The 16,642-nt window shown below is 38.0% G+C and overlaps 1 protein-coding gene and 1 pseudogene across 3 annotated transcripts in view; both read left to right on the top strand.

Annotated features, from left to right (window-relative positions):
- The window catches only part of MAGI2 (membrane associated guanylate kinase, WW and PDZ domain containing 2), a 1,365,890-nt gene that overhangs the window by 995,594 nt on the left and 353,654 nt on the right, over positions 1 to 16,642 (top strand). The window lies entirely within an intron of this gene.
- LOC125081255 (protein Wnt-2b-like) lies at positions 10,477 to 11,135 on the top strand (annotated as a pseudogene).

The raw sequence follows: 16,642 nt of genomic DNA, 5'->3' as shown, positions 1-16,642 counted from the left end.
TCTTTATTTCTCTTTCATTTTGAAGGATAACTTCAGAAGTGATGGATTCTTTAATTTGGTGGGTGTTTTTTTTTTTGTGTGTGTGTTTTTTAAATTGTACTCCACTCCTTGGTTGTAGGGTTTCTAAAGGGAAGTTTCTTTGCAGTCTTGTCTGTGTTTCTGTGTAGGTAAAGTGGTTTTCCCAATGGATCCTTTCCCCCTTTTTGTTGTTTATTTGATCTCCTGCAGTTTATGATATGCCTATGTACAGATTTCATTTTTAGCCTTTATTTATTTAAGTAATCTCTTCACCTAACTTGGGGCTTAAATTCATGACCCCAAGATCAAGAGTCACATGCTCTTCTGACTGAGTCAACCAGATGTCCTCCCTTATACAGATTTTTTAGTATTTATTGTGCTTGGTTGTTCTCTGAACCTCCTGGATCTAGCTACAGTAAATTCTTTTTTTTTTTTTTTTAAGATTTTATTTATTTATTTGTCAGAGAGAGAGAGGGAGAGAGAGCGAGCACAGGCAGACAGAATGGCAGGCAGAGGCAGAGGGAGAAGCAGGCTCCCTGACGAGCAAGGAGCCCAATGTGGGACTCGATCCCAGGACGCTGGGATCATGACCTGAGCCGAAGGCAGCTGCTTAACCAACTGAGCCACCCAGGTATCCCTAGCTACAGTAAATTCTTAACAGTACAAAATGTTTGTCATGTGAGAAGATGACTCTTCTGAGAGAAAAAAATAAAAACATGAATCTATGATGGTAGCTTCCTCTAAAGCTTTGTTTATATAATATCAAAATAAAAGAATTGTTAATTGTTATAATACAAACATATAACGATCTATGAGAATGGTTAGTGTCAAGTTTCCTAAGGAAAATGACATTCAGTCTTTTTTCCTCATGGGAAACTCATAAATCAGTATGTGTCAGCCAGTAGCAACAGTTTAAAATCATACTTTTCCAACAAGAATTGTTTTGCTTTATTGTATTTTACTGGTCCAGAGAGAAAAATATGGACTTAATTTTATGTCCACATTTTATTTATTTATTATTTATTTTTAAAGATTTTATTTATTTATTTGACAGACAGAGATCACAAGTAGGCAGAGAGGCAGGCAGAGAGAGAGGAGGAAGCAGGCTCCCTGCCAAGCAAAGAGCCCAATATGGGGCTCCATCCCAGGACCCCAGGATCAGGACCCAATCCAAAGGCAGAGGCTTTAACCCACTGAGTCACCCAGACACCCCTGTGTCCACATTTTAAAAGAAAAATGTGAGTTCTGCATTTGTGTTTGCAGTTTAAAAACATTTGAAATCAAAAATACACGTAAACTTTCTATGAATCAAGGTGGAAGATACCTAGCTGCTAGTTATGAGGGTTGAATTTAAATCTTGTTTTCTCTTTCGAGGAAGTTATCATCATCTGTGTTAAAGTAGAGCTGGAGATAGGAAAAATCCAGAGGCTGGGTCATGAACTCCTCTGTCCAAAAACAAGAATTCAAATGTATTTTTGAAAAGTCTGAAATTTTTTTCTTGGTCATTAATATATCTATCACCTCTATTTCCAGGTTGAGATAGCCATTTTCAGTAAAAATAATTTAAACTTACACAATTATTTTTTAAGCCTTTACATATAGAGAACTAATAATTACACAAATACTTTTTATCTATGACCCTCTATCTGAAGGCGCTTCTAAATTGCAGTGTTTCATGAAATTATTCACCAATTCCCAATATATCTGTGTACTATAATATTTTACTAATCAAAAAGGCACAAGTATTTTCCAGACACATTGTACAGATATTAACCTAAAATACATCTTATGTCTTTTATAGACAATTATCTACATATAATTTTAAGTAAACTTTTGTAAGTCAAATATGCCAATGGAAAAAAGTCTATTTGCAAAGCCTATTAACAATTGTTCAGAATTCTTTTTTTTTTTTTTTAAGATTTTATTTATTTATTTGACAGAGAGAGATCACAAGCAGGCAGAGAGGCAGGCAGAGAGAGAGGAGGAAGCAGGTTCCCTGCTGAGCAGAGAGCCCGATGTGGGGCTTGATCCCAGGACCCTGAGATCATGACCTGAGCCGAAGGCAGCGGCTTAACCCACTGAGCCACCCAGGCGCCCCAACAATTGTTCAGAATTCTTGTCATGGGTAAAAATATGGGTTTATGTAGTGTTATACTCAATTATTTCAACAGCTTATTAAGTTGATTGTTTTTTAACAACAGGAGTATTTTGGTTTAAAAAGCTAAAATAGTTTTGTGTTTAAGACAAATTCTCAGTGTTGACATATTTTCTATAATTGTTATGCTTCTTTAATATTACATAACTGTGTTTGACACATTTAGTACACAATCTGAAAAGGCATCTAAATCTATAGTTTTGAATGAGAATTACCTTGTATATTTTGAAATATTCTTGTGTGAGTTCTGAATAGGAAATCAGTATAAAACAAAAAGGACCTGGGGTGTCTTGGGTGGCTTAGTCTTTAAGCATCTGCCTTCGGCTCAGGTTATGATCCCAGGGTCCTGGGATTGAGCCCCACATCTGGTTCCCTGCTCGGCAGGAACCCTGCTTCTCCCTCTCTCACTCCCCCTGCTGTGTTCCCTCACGCGCTGTCTCTCTCTCTGTCAAATAAATAAATACATTCTTTAAAAAAAAAAAAAAACAAGGACTTACTCAATTTCACAGAGAAAATGATCAAAAGATAATATATACCATCTATGTCTTTGGCATATAAACTATGTATTGAGTTTTATACATTTTATTTTTTTTTTTTTAAGATTTTATTTATTTATTTGACAGAGAGAGATCACAAGTAGACGGAGAGAGTAGGCAGAGAGAGAGAGAGAGGGAAGCAGGCTTCTTGCTGAGGCTTCTTGCTGAGCAGAGAGCCCGATGTGGGACTCGATCCCAGGACCCTGAGATCATGACCTGAGCCGAAGGCAGCGGCTTAACCCACTGAGCCACCCAGGCGCCCCGAGTTTTATACATTTTAAAGATATATATTGATCAATGTCTTTGGCTTATAAACTATGTATTGAGTTTTTTACATTTTAAAGATATATATTTAATTGACTGATTTTGTCTCCATTGAAATAACTATCAGAACCAAAAACAATTATCTTTCAGAAAAAAATTATTTCAGATTTTGCCTCAGAAACTCGCTAATACAAGTTTTGGCACTGAAAATAGTATAAGTAATACTTTTTAACTTAAAATGAAACCAGGCCTATATAAGTTAAAAGTTGAATCTGTGGAAGGAAAAAATGCCTTTTCCTCTACCCATCTCAGGTTCATTGACTGAGGCCCTGCAAATTAGATTGGCCAAAAATGAACAAGGGAAAAAACAAAAGTTGTTTCTTTATAGGTGCCTCCTGCATTTATGTGGAGTACTCAGTGGTGAGGAACTCAAAGGGGTGGGTAGGACTTGAATTTATGGAACATTTTATCAAAGAACAGTAATTTTGTAGAGAAGTGATGAGACAAAGGAAAAGACTGAGTTTCTAGGACTTTGAGCAGATTATGGGAAGGCAAAAATATGGGGAAACTAATGGTACATAAGGGTAGTTTTAGTAAGGTTCATTTATGTATTGTGTCCTCTGGCCTCTGGGCTGATAAAGGTCTAGAGTTGTCTGAAGTCATTAACTTGTGTCCTTCCTGGTTGGGGCGGGGGAGCACATGTATGAGTTTATGTCCTGCTTGTAGGCAAATGGGTGGACAGAGAGCAGAGAGCTTTTCTTTTACCTGCTTCTTCTTGTCTCTGCTTACAATAGTCCTTATACCAAAGCCACGTATTTTGGGGTGGCTTATCCTGCTACCTTTAAATCTGTTTTCCACTTTTGCAAACTGAAGCGAAGTTGCGGAAATTATTTATTTTTTTTTAAGATTTTATTTATTTGACAGATAGAGACACAGCTAGAGAGGGAACACAGCAGGGGAGCAGCAGAGGGAGAAGCAGGCTTCCTGCTGAGAAGGGAACCTGATGATGCAGGGATGGATTCCAGGACCCTGGGATCATGACCTGAGCCGAAGGCAGACACCTAATGACTGAGCCACCCAGGCGCCCCAATTATTTAAATTTTTAGGAAAAAAATGCTATTTCTGGACAGCATGACCTCACTGCTCAAAAACTACAATTCTTTGCAGTTCCCTAGTGAAGGAAGTAATCATTTACATGTCAGTTCACTTTTTTAAAAAGATTTTATTTATTTGACAGAGAGAGAAAGCACAGACAGGGAGAGCAGCAGAGGGGGAGGGAGGAGCAGGCCTGGCCCTGAGTAGGAAGCCCAACTCAGGGCCCAATTCCAAGATCCTGGGATCATGACCAGAGCCAAAGGCCGTTGCTTAACCAACTGAACCACCCAAGTGCCCTGTTGTTAATTCGATTTTTGAAAAAATACATCACAACAAATGAGTCAAATTAAGCAATATTAAAAATCAAATAAAATTTTATTTAGTAATATATTATTATATACTTACATCAATAATATATAAAATATGTGTTTTATACTATGGTATTTTTAAAACTTGGTTTTAATTATATTTTCCTATATATTATATATTTATATATAAATCATAATATATTTTAAGCACATATCACATATATTCGTATATGTTATATTTATATAATTATATTTATACAAGCATTTGAATAGTAAATTAATTTGCTCAACCATTATTAATTCACGTAGTTACTAATATACATTCGTAAATTGGTCACTTAATTTGGCCAAGCATTAAAATTAGTTGATTGGTTTACAATTTTAATCTACTTTTGTTTTATTTCTCTAGCATTAACTTTACACCTTATAAGTCTAGGAAGAGGGGTACCTCAGTCACTTAGGCATCTGACTCTTGATTTCAGCTCAGGTCACTATCTCAGGGTCAGGAGAACAAGCCCCAGCTTTGGGCTCCACTCGCAGTGTCGAGTCTGCTTAAGAATTCTCTCTTTCTCTCTCTCTCTCTCTCTTTAAAATAAATAAAAGTCTAGGAAGAAACTATCATTGCAAACTCTGTAACACCATAGGGAATAAAACATTATGACATGATGTTAATTGAAAATTCTGAACACATAAAGGAAAAGAATAGGGTTACACACACATACGTACATACACCATACAACTACATGTCAGTCACTGTGCTAGACTTCTGAAGGAATGCGCAATAGTTACAGAGACCGGTAAGTAACAAAATTAATAGAATCTTCATAATCAAACATGTCATAGGAGCAGAGGCAATATTCTATCAAACATGGGAGGATTGGAATCAGGATAAAGGTAGGGAACATTTCAGAGCAGGACTCAACGTGATAAGGCAAGAAGCAAATGAAATAGCAGTTATCTAGAAAGGAAGGACGGAAATAAGGAAAGAATGTGTTATAACTGCTTATCCTCTCTAACACCTTACAGTGTGTTATACTTATCTCAGTCCTGTGCTAGAGGTATTATTGTTTCCATTTTTACAGATGAGGAAATATTCATGCATCCTAAATTCTATAAAATCTACAGTAAACTGTTCTTACCATTGATTATTTGTAATAAATTTTACCCCTCAAAAGAAGTAGAAGTATAAATGCATGAATAATATCTTCCTTAAGTTAAAAGTGAAACAAGAAATCTACAAGGATAAAAATAAGAGAGTAAACAAACCTGAATATATAAAACAACACAAAGGAAAGCATAAAAGAACTTATATAGAAAGGCTATCTAGGAGCACCAGGCAGGCTGTCAGTAGAACATGCAACTCCTGATCTCCAGGTTGTAAATCCGAGCCCCCTGTTGGATGTAGAGATTACTTATCAATAAAATCATTAAAAAAAAAAAAAAGACATCTTAAAAGATAAAGAACAGGAAGATAAATGGGCAAAGGACACAGCAGTTAATCCAACAACAATAAAAAGTAGTTTAAATATCTAAAACCATATGAAAAAATGTTTAACTGATCTGTTAGCAAAGAAATGTAAATGAAAATACTGAGAGATTTCACTTCAGATTTTCAAAGAGTTGAAAGACTGCAGTCTTCAATACCTAGAGGAAGACCAAGGTTGCTGATGAACATTGATGAGTTCCAAATGCTTGGAGATCAACCTATGTTTTCACTATTATTTTCCCCCCATACTACAGATCTGTCCTAAAATATAATGATTTCATTGTTGTTGCTTTTAGTTTCTAAGGAATTTTGTTACTATCCCTTGAGGGATCTGAAAGGACCATAGGGTTTCACAACGCTAAGGCTCCTGGGAATTAGAAAACATGTTATTTTTTAAATGAATGGAAATGAGAAACCGTTCTGGATGAAGCCTGACTTGGGAATTGCTATGTAAGAATTTATAGTTATACGATAAATATATGAAAAAAGTCTGCTTGTCTTAGTCTCATCTGCGGTTTACATTTGACTATGACAATAATAGAGAAAATGGCCCCAGAAAGAAATGACTCATGTCATATTGAGCAGCATTTCATGGAGCGGAATGATGAGCACACTGTTGGGAAGGATAGGGGAAATGACATACATCAACTTACATCTTGTTTCCCAAAACCACATAAATGACCAGAAGACTATTTGAACATGAATTCCTGATAATTTAGTCCTACTACCAAGAAATATTTCTCCCAGTCGTGTGTGGGGTGATGATGTCTTGTGCCATTTCAACCTAAAAATAGCATGCTCGGCCCAGATCTCAAGAATAGACTAAATTTACCTCAAACTCAGGCTACTCCTCATCAAATATTGCCCACAGAATTTTAGCATAGTCTGAATGATTTAATTAAACCACTTCCAGGAACCTAATTGTCTTTAGAGTGTTCTTTATTAAGAAATTGTGTGAGCAAAAATGCAAGATCTGATTATAGATTTGGGTTTTTATTCCACTCATTTTCACAGCCCTGATAACAACTGATTAAAAAATCAGACCTGCACACTAAATAACTAATTTTAGCTCAATAAAAACTTGACAACACTTGTTCATCAATTTTATGAGAGATGATTTGGGCTGAATTTAGTTAAACTGACTGAAGTAAGTAGATAATAGAGTATTTATCTTTGCTGGAAAAGAAACCTAGGTAGTAAGGCTTTCAGGGGCTGCTGAGTTGTTTTAACTAGGAAGCCGCCAGTCACAACGGACCATTATGTTTCTAATTGCCCTTATTAACAGAAGAAAGAGGAGCAAGAGATTTTCTCTGGAGAATCTTAGACAACCTGCTGTTTCCAAATAAACTAGATGATATTGGTCAATACACTCCATTTTACAGTTAGGTTTTATCATCAGAAAAACAATGGCAAGTCAGGAAACTGAGCAAAATGAATGCAGTCGGGCATGTCTTTATAAACAACATGTGGCCCTTACATTCTTTTCTACTTAAACAAGAACCGGCAAACCAAATGTGTTCCTTGGATGGTTTTTTTTCTGGTATTTTTGGGGGGTTTTGTTTATTTACCCTTAAGAGTTCTGATCTTCGAAGGGGCACGTGCACCCGAATGTTTATAGCAGCCATGTCCACAATAACCAAACTATGGAAAGAACCTAGATGTCCATCAACAGATGAATGGATAAAGAAGAAGTGGTATATATACACAATGGAATACCATGCAGCCATCAAAAGAAATGAAACCTTGCCATTTGCGACGATGTGGATGGAGCTAGAGGGTATTATGCTTAGCGAAATAAGTCAGAGAAAGACAATTATCATATGATCTCCCTGATATGAGGAAGTGGAGATGCAACGTGGGGTTTGAGGGGTAGGAAAAGAATAAATGAAACAAGATGGGATCGGGAGGGAGACAAACCATAAGAGACTCTTAATCTCACAAAACAGAGGGTTGCCATGGGGAGGGGGGTACGGAGAGGGTGGTTGTGTTATGGACATTGGGGAAGGTATGTGCTGTGGTGTGTGCTGTGAAGTGTGTAAACCTGGCAATTCACAGACCTGTACCCCTGGGGCTAATAATACATTATATGTTAATTAAACTTTTTTTTTAAATCATAATATAGAATTAAACACACTGTTTACAATAATTAAAAAAAAAAGAGTTCTGGATCTTGAACATCTACTTACCTTATGAACAATGACCAAACTTTGTGCATGTCTCTGTGGTTTTATCCCCTGTAAAGGCTATGGCTTCCTGTACCCGCCCTCCCTAAACTAGCAGCTCTATTGATACAAACAGCGCTTCTTCCTAGAATATTGACACTGCATTCTATAGTTGAAATCCCACTGTTAGGTTTCAAGAGATTCTCATGCCGTTCACATCATGTATCAGGGAGATTTCTGCGCCTGCCAGAGAGACTTTTCAAATTTTCCAATCTTGAGCAATTTTTGTGTGTGGCATTAGGTTAAAATGTCTTAATATTTCTTCATGTGTCTGTGTGTGTGTGTCTGTGTGTGAGTCTGTTGTTCAGGGTAAAGAGTGGGAAAGTAGTTTTTCTTTGAATTATTCCTTGGTATTATTCAATTATCTACATTTTCATATCTTCGATTGTGGTTATTTTAGTTCTTCAGTGCATGTATCATTCACTACCTCTGTCAAGAATATCCATTTCAGTTACATTTATTCTAAATCTCATATTAAAAAGAAAAAATATTTTACTGATTTAAAAGTAACTGAAAAGTATTGCCTGATCCCAGTAGAGTAAATGATTTAGGAGGATGAGAAAACGGATCAGTTCAATGACAAAAAATATTTGCACTGGACAGATTGAACAGTTAAAGAGGCAAGGAAGACTTTGTTCAAGAGTATTGGAATGGTGGAGGGAGATGGAACTCAACTGCCCTTGCAGGGGCGGGGAAAAAGGGCAGGAAGATTTTTAAATCCTGGAGTAGGTTCACAGAAAATGTTTGGAGAATTATCGGGTTGAGGGAAGGGGAAGTTTGGTCAAAAGGATTAGAGCATTTACTTATTTTTGCTAATTGGCAGTTAATCTAAGTTGGACTCCTATCCTCCTACAGAGACTGGGAGATAGGGGTGGTATCTTTTTGGTGACTACATTTGGAAGGGATGTCTCCCCGCTCCTTGAGAAAGATATTGCTGGGTACTGGAAGATTTACATTTCAGAGGCAGAGAAAGAATTTACAGTTGCAAGTTTTTAAAGCATATACCCTGAGAAATGGGAGGTCAGGAGCCCCACAGAAAGAAAATTGTAGTAAAGTGTAGTCAAGCTGAATTGAATGTTAAGACCATCTTGGTTTCGATGATATTACAGAAGTTCCACATAATCAAACAAGAGATGGTAAAGTGCTAGCTAACAAGGGATTTTCTAGAAGAGCAATGTTAGTTAATATTGAAAGTGAAGTCAAGTTCAGATGTGCAATTTTAATCAACAGCCTCCAGAGCCAGACATGAAATCAGCAGTAGTGGATTACCAAGTCATTCCAAGTGTTCTCCCCACCCCACCCCCAGTAACTTGGTAAACTGAGTCAACTCAATTGTTTTAGTCTCTGACTTATCTTTGATTATGGATTACGTGATTCGATTTGACATTCCTTTCAAGAATCTTCTATCTTATTACAGCATGTAGATAGCCAATTTCTATTCTTGGCTTTTTCTCAAACAGCACAACACACTCACACATACAGTTCTGCTTCATGGAGGATTATATCTTCCTTTTTCCCCCTCTTTGATATGTAGTAAAAACCTAACATTCTGTAGAGAGTGTTTAATTTTTAGTTTATCATGCTATCCATTATTGTTATCAGAGGTGAATATAATAACCCCAGTCCTCTGTAAATTACAATTAATGAAGATAGTAAAATCTAATGTGTTGCTCTTTTCTTACTTGAAAACTAATCCGGAACTGGATACAACCCCTTCCTGCTGTGGAGATAGAAGTGTGATCATTGTCAGTCTTTAATTAGAAGTGAAGTCATGTGATAGGTAAGGCTGGAGTCCCTGTCTTATTTTTCATAGCCTTGGAAGTTAGTAAATGTTCAAAAAAAAAAAAAATGTTAGTCTTGTTCCAGTGTCTGAGTCCTAACCAAGGTTTTTGTGAGTTTCTGGATAATTATATTCTTAAGATCATGTCTTCGCTCTGAGTTCCTGCCCACCATACTCTTGATCTCACTCACATTTCCCTTTTTTGTTTTAAGATTTTATTTATTTATTTGACACACACAGAGAGAGAGAGAGAGAGAGAGAGAGAGCACGAGCAGGGGGAGTGGCAGGCTGAGGGAGAGGGAGAAGCAGGCTCCCCAGTGACCAGAGAGCCCAACCTGGGGCTCTATCCCAGGACCCTGGGATCATGACCTGAGTCAAAGGCAGACTCTTAACCGACTGAGTCACCGAGGAGCCCTCACCTTTCACTTTCTGTAGCTGTTCTCTCCAGGCCAACCTAGATGTGGAGCTCAACGCTGCTTCCTTGGTTTTTTAGAAATCTCTCACATAAGGCATTACCGGGTTAATAGAGTTTACTGATGATTTGAGCAGTGTGCGTGTGTGGGTGTGGGCGTGAAGAAATTTGAAATACAACACTAAACGTTTTTTGGTCTCATGGCTGTGCAGCATTTTTTGAAGCTCGGGTGTACGTGCCGTGGTGTAAGTAGACCCTGTACTCTGTGCACCTGCCGTGTACACTCACAGATTTCTTCCACACAGGTGATTACCTGTGGCGGCCCTCCGATGGAGCTGTGCAGGTTACAGCAACTCCGAATGGTGCCGGCATGACAGCGGCTCGCCAATATTATGTCTGTGCCGCCCGGACTGATCTTGTGAACCATGACAACTCCCCAAAGGTCCTGTGTCTTGGACCAGGCTGCAGATTCCCTAGGCACTGTGGGCCGGTTCTATAGCAAGACAACTAAAGGATCCAACGGTTGTGAAATCATGTGCTGTGGCTGTGGGTAGGAGACACCTCGAGTCACCCATGTGGCCCGGTGTGAGCGCACATTCCCCTGGGGCTGTGAGGCGCAAGGCAAAGTATGCAGAAACACTGTGCACGTCCATACTTGGCAAGGCCCCCACGAAGGCAGAGCGGTTGGACCAGACCTGACCGTCTACATAGCTCGCTCATTCTTCTACTCCAGACCTCCTGAATCAACAGCACAAGCTCTTTGCATGCATACTTTCCTTTGCCCTCCACTCTGGGCTGCTCCAGCTTCTATTTAAGGACTTGGGCAGTAATCCAGAAGGACTCTGGTGTCCTGACTGGTTCCGTAGCCCTGGGAAGGAGTTGACAAAGGTTGTAAGAAACTGATTGGGGCCCTGACTTTCCCAGCTGGAGGTTAGCAGGGAAAGTGGAGTAGGTCGGGGTCTTCAGAATGACATAAACTGCTTTAAAGCACATGGTCAAGGCTTATTTCTCCTTTCCTTTGGAGAAAAAAAAATTTTTACAATTACTTAGGCTCCTTGACATCACTATGTTTTCGTAGGTTCAATTATCTTCTGCTGTTTCTTTCCCTTCCTTAAGTTTATTTTCATTCCTCCTGCAGAGCAGTTTAGCTTTCCTTTTTTTTTTTCCCATGATTTTCTTAAAAAAGGGTAAAACTCATAGGGCCTTGCTTTTTATAATGAATAAATCTATTCCAGTATTTTTCTTTGTATAAACATCCTCATAAAAACAGTCTATTGCCAAAAAAAAAAGTCTGTTGCCAGCTTTAAAATAACCATTTCCGTCTCTCTGCATCATTTTATATCCTAGGGTTATTGTGTTCTGGGATGTCATGCTCAACATGTTCCAAGGTCACATCAAATTAATTGTACCTGAAAGTTGAATTCCTAACTAGGAAGCTAGGAAAAATACGTGTTATTTATTTGGGGTATCCCTTTGCACAATACTGCACTAATCAAGAAATATAACTAATAGAACTCTCTTTCTTAGGGCCAAGAACAAAGGTTTAACACCCTGTTCTTTTCTGGATTCTACATTCAATGATCCTTTCTAACATTATATCAACCTTTGTACTTCTACATACTTTCATAATATTTTAGATTTCTCTCATTCATTCATTCATTCATTTATACCAGAGACCATTTATTTAGTATCAAGAGATCATGGAGCTCAAGTGGAATATAGATCAAGGAAACCAGGAAAAAAAAAAAAGTAAAATTTCATATGGTGAAAAATAAAGTAGGGTATTGGATAGAGTGAAGGGAAGGTGGTAGCTATTTTAGCATGGTCAGGCCCTCTGACCTGTGGTATTTGAGGAGACATGAATGATGAGGAGTTGATTATAAAAGTATCAAAGGAAGAATATTCCAGGTGAAAAAAGGGCAGAGATAAAAGCCCTAACATGGAATCTGGTTTGACACATCCAGAGAAGAACAGGGAAAATAACGATGGCAACAACAAAACCAACGAAAACTAGTGTGGCAGGCGTAAGAGAACAGGGCAGAGAATGCTGGGACATGATATTGGAGAGGTCAGCAGGAATGGAATGCCTTGTAGGCTCTGGTATGGAGTTTGGATTTTTGCTAAATCACATTGGAGGGTTTTGTGGGGGTTTTTTTGTTTGTTTTTATGGAGTATGATTTTATCTGGCTTGTTCTTTCCTTAATCACTTTGCTATGTGGAGATTATATTTTATCTTGATTATTTTTAAACTTACCTTAAGAAGTCATTTTAAAACTATTGGTACACTCTCTCCAAATTTCCTAATTCATTCCATTCATGTTTCTTGACTACCTACTATGTTTCTGGCACTGGACTAGACCCAGCAATTCAACAGTGATAAGGAGGCTATTCCAACACTCAAGAGTGTTCTCTTTCCTTGTGGAAAAATGTTTTGCTCTATTTTCTGTAGACAGTATTGTCCATGATCTCTGCATTCTTATTACAATCAATATGACTTTCCATGCACTTTTTTCTGGATCTTGGGTATCAATTTTTAGTCCCATTTTAGTATGGTAAATGGATACCATCTTATACAAAACAAATGATTAAGAATGTAATTGCCAGACAGAGAAAGAAAACACTATATAATATCACTTCTATGTGGAATCTAAAATGAAATCAAACAAGCTCGTAGATACAGAGAACAGACTAATGGTTTTCAGAGGCAGGGACTGGGAGGCGGGCAAAATGTCTGAAAGAGTCAAAAGGTACAAAGTTCCAGTTATAAAATAAAGGTCATGAGGATATAATGTACAGCATGGTGACTATGGTTAATGATACTTCTTTGCACATTTGAAAGTTTGCAGAGAGAATAGATCTTACAAATTTTCATCACAAGAAAAAAAATTACCATGATGTATAGTGAAGGATTATTAACTGGACTTATGCTAGTCATTTCACATATACATGAGTGTCAATTAGGTTGCACATCTGAAACTAATATAATGTCAATTATACCTCAATAAAAAAATCTCCAGTTAAAAAAAGAAGAATGTATTTGCACTTTCATCATTCTTGATATTTTTCTCAATGTCATGATAAGTCTTCCAAGTTCTTTTTATTAGGAAAACTGCATTCATAGTAGAAAATTTAAAAATAATAGCACCTGTGTAGAACTTGTTCTCTTTAGTATGGTATTCCAAGTTAATCTGAGGTTGAAAATGTATTAAGTAACTAGCAAAGTATCTATAATGCTAGATCCCAGAGTTTCTGTGTCAGGTCATTTCTGTCCCCTCCCCATACTGAACTGCGAAGGGGCAGACAGTTCAGTTGCCACACAGACTGAGTCAAAGCCTGATTATTTGTAGATGTTTTTTGACCTTGAAGAGCTGGGTGAAGAAGATGAGGGGATTCTTTGAACAGAACACTGGGAAAGAAGCCAAAAGCTGAAGACAATACCAATTTTCTGTTGAGGTTGAATCTTAGTAGGCATGGAGCTGGGAGGCTTTCTCTTGTCTCCTCTCTTCCCTTCTCTTCTCAGTGGACTTTAAACTTTTAAGGATTTTTCTTACTCTGTTTATCTCATAATCTCTTATCCTTTTATTTTATCTGTACCCCCCCCCATTTTCTCTTCTGTTTTTCCCATAGTACAAGAGATATTTGCATTAAACAAGAACTACTAAAGGACCCTGTCTGTGAAAATCTGTTTTGAAGTTGGAGGAAAAGGCAAGACACCTTTCTGAACTTTCCTTCCCCTTGGGGCAAGAATGCTGCTTAATAAATTATCCTCCTCTTTCAAAAGATCTAGCATTTTGACTATTAAAGATTTGGAAACAATGGTATATTGTATCTTACAGATCCAGGTTTATTGTAGACCAAGTGTTGGGTAATGAAAATACCTTAGACCTTCTCTCACCTTTGTAAAAAGTACTGGTTTTTGATGATAAAATTAACCAAAGTATAGCTATAAAAAATCTTTCAGAGTTCATAAGGAATATGTGCTCTTTTCATCCCTACAACAATATATGTATATATGAATTGGGCAAAGCCTAGATGCTAGAAATACAAAGCTCATTGAGATATGAAGATACAAAAATCAATGAACTATGTGGTCCCCACAGTCCCCACTATCTAATGGTGGAGAAAGATGAGAAAAATCAACTATTATATTACAAATGATAAAGGCTGTAACATTTGAGCCTGGGTTATAGAAGTATATTCATGGCTACCTGCTAAGAATGATGGTCAGGGGACACTTTTAAGCAGGAACTTATCTGAGTCATAGAAGACAGAATTTAGCCAGGAAAAGGAAGTAAGAAGCAGGCTCCAGACAAAGGAAACAGCATATGTAAAAACCAAGAGTCAAGGGACTGTTGTAGAGCCTGAGCATGAAGAAAAGTCTGAGCGCAAAAGGTTTATGTGGGAAAGGAGATATACTTGGAGAGATGAGATCATGGCAGATCATAACCGACCTAGTATGCCATGCTGACTAGAAAGCAAAGGAAATGAATGGGACCAAAGAAGTTCTAGATGGGGAAATGAATGAACAAATCTGCATTTGTTGAATGTGTACTATGGTAGTAGGAAATAGGGTAGCTTGGAAGGGATAAGGAAGAGGCAAAGAGACCAATTGGGAAACAACTGCAAAATTCCAGGTAAGAAACGAGATTTTAGCAACAATAACCGGAATGGAGGGGTGAGGAATTCTATGTGAGAAGATTAAGGAGTGGAATAAAGGACTTATTGAATAATCAGAAGGAAGAGGAAGAAATTCATGTTGGGTCTCATTCTAGTTTGGGCATGGGATAGCTGCAATGCTGATCACTAAGACAGAACAAGTCAGTGGGAAACCTGTTGGGGTGTAAAGACTGTGATACAGTTTCAGCCATGCTGAAATTTAGGCAACAGGTGCTGGTGTAAGGCCAAAAAGTCAATGAAAACAACAATTAGCATGGTTCTCAGAAGCATATACATAGTCTGAAAAGTATAGTGACTCATGAAAGCTTCACTCTTTCCTTCTATAGAAAGACATTTTTATTTTAAAAAATCATTTATGTTTACCACTACTCCCCCAGTTTACTCTATCCTCTGAAGAAATATCACACTTACAGACATTATATCCTCATGTTCCACAAACACTTTATTATGAATCCGTTGGGGTATATACTTGCAAATATTTTGTTTCACTCTATTTTATCCCTTAGGCAATGTCATGCACATATTCCAGCAAACAGTGTCATGAAGCAGGAACAGAATAGCAATGTCTTGCCAGTTACCAGATCTGTAGGTGTCTCTCACTTGTGTCCTTTCTTCATTCTGCCCATCATCACTGTCCCCAAGTAGGATCCTAATCATCTCCTGCCTGGAATACATTCATCAGAGTTCTTAAGTACAGACACAGAAACTGATTCTGCTTTTATGCAGAAAATGAATTTTTTTGAAAGGCTTTGGGAAGCTTACAGAATCATGAGGAAGGTAGGGAAGTGGCGGGGGCTTGGGGGAGGGGGGGAAGCAGGCTTGGAAAAGAAGAAAAAACAGAGGAAATTTTCCTAGCCAGAATCTCAACCAGGGTCGTCAAGGACAGACCAAGAAAGACACTGCTCTGTCTGGCGAAGCTGCGGTGGCCGCCCCCAGAACCGGCTGTAGCAGTCTCTTCTGTCACTAGAATAAATTCTTCACTGTTACTGCTTCTTTGCATCATGAACTCCAGATTCAAAATTTCAGGTGGTTGTGTTGTATTGTCCAAATCTGGATTAAAATAAATAGGTCCATATCCTAGTTTTCAAGTTTCTAGAGAAATCAAGTGTCTGGGCTTTTCCTCTTCTGTAGTTGGACATAGCACCCCACTCCCATTGCTATGGAGAAAAATATAAGAAAATATAGGAAATAAAATATAGGAAAGAGGGCTTGAATCAGGGCAGCCGCAGAAATGCAGGTGTCCCTTTGAATAACCAGCTCATTACCTCCTTGTTCTAATCATTCATTCTTCTATTTTATTGTAAGCACTGTTGTGGGTATGTGCTTTATACGAATGGTACAAATATCAAGAATGCAAGTACCTACTTAAGGTTTTCTCCAAATATATCCCCCACCACCACCTTTTTGGACACGACAATGGTTTCTAATTACTTGAGACTCTTCAACCCAGTATTCACAAACATTGCATCAGGCTCCATCTGTTAGAGTACGCTCCTCTTGATCTTGAGGTTCATGAGTTTGAACCCCACACTGGAGGTAGAGTTTACCTTTTTTTTTTTTAAGATTTTATTTATTTATTTAACAGAGATCACAAGTAGGCAGAGAGAGAGGGAAGCAGGCTCCCGCTTAGCAGAGAGCCCGATGCGGAACTCGATCCCAGGACCCTGAGATCATGACCTGAGCCAAAGG

Source organism: Lutra lutra, chromosome 11, assembly GCF_902655055.1.
Source record: "Lutra lutra chromosome 11, mLutLut1.2, whole genome shotgun sequence".
Lineage (NCBI taxonomy): Eukaryota > Metazoa > Chordata > Mammalia > Carnivora > Mustelidae > Lutra > Lutra lutra.
Note: the sequence above shows the minus strand (reverse complement) of the source record. Positions and strands in the feature narration are given on the sequence as shown.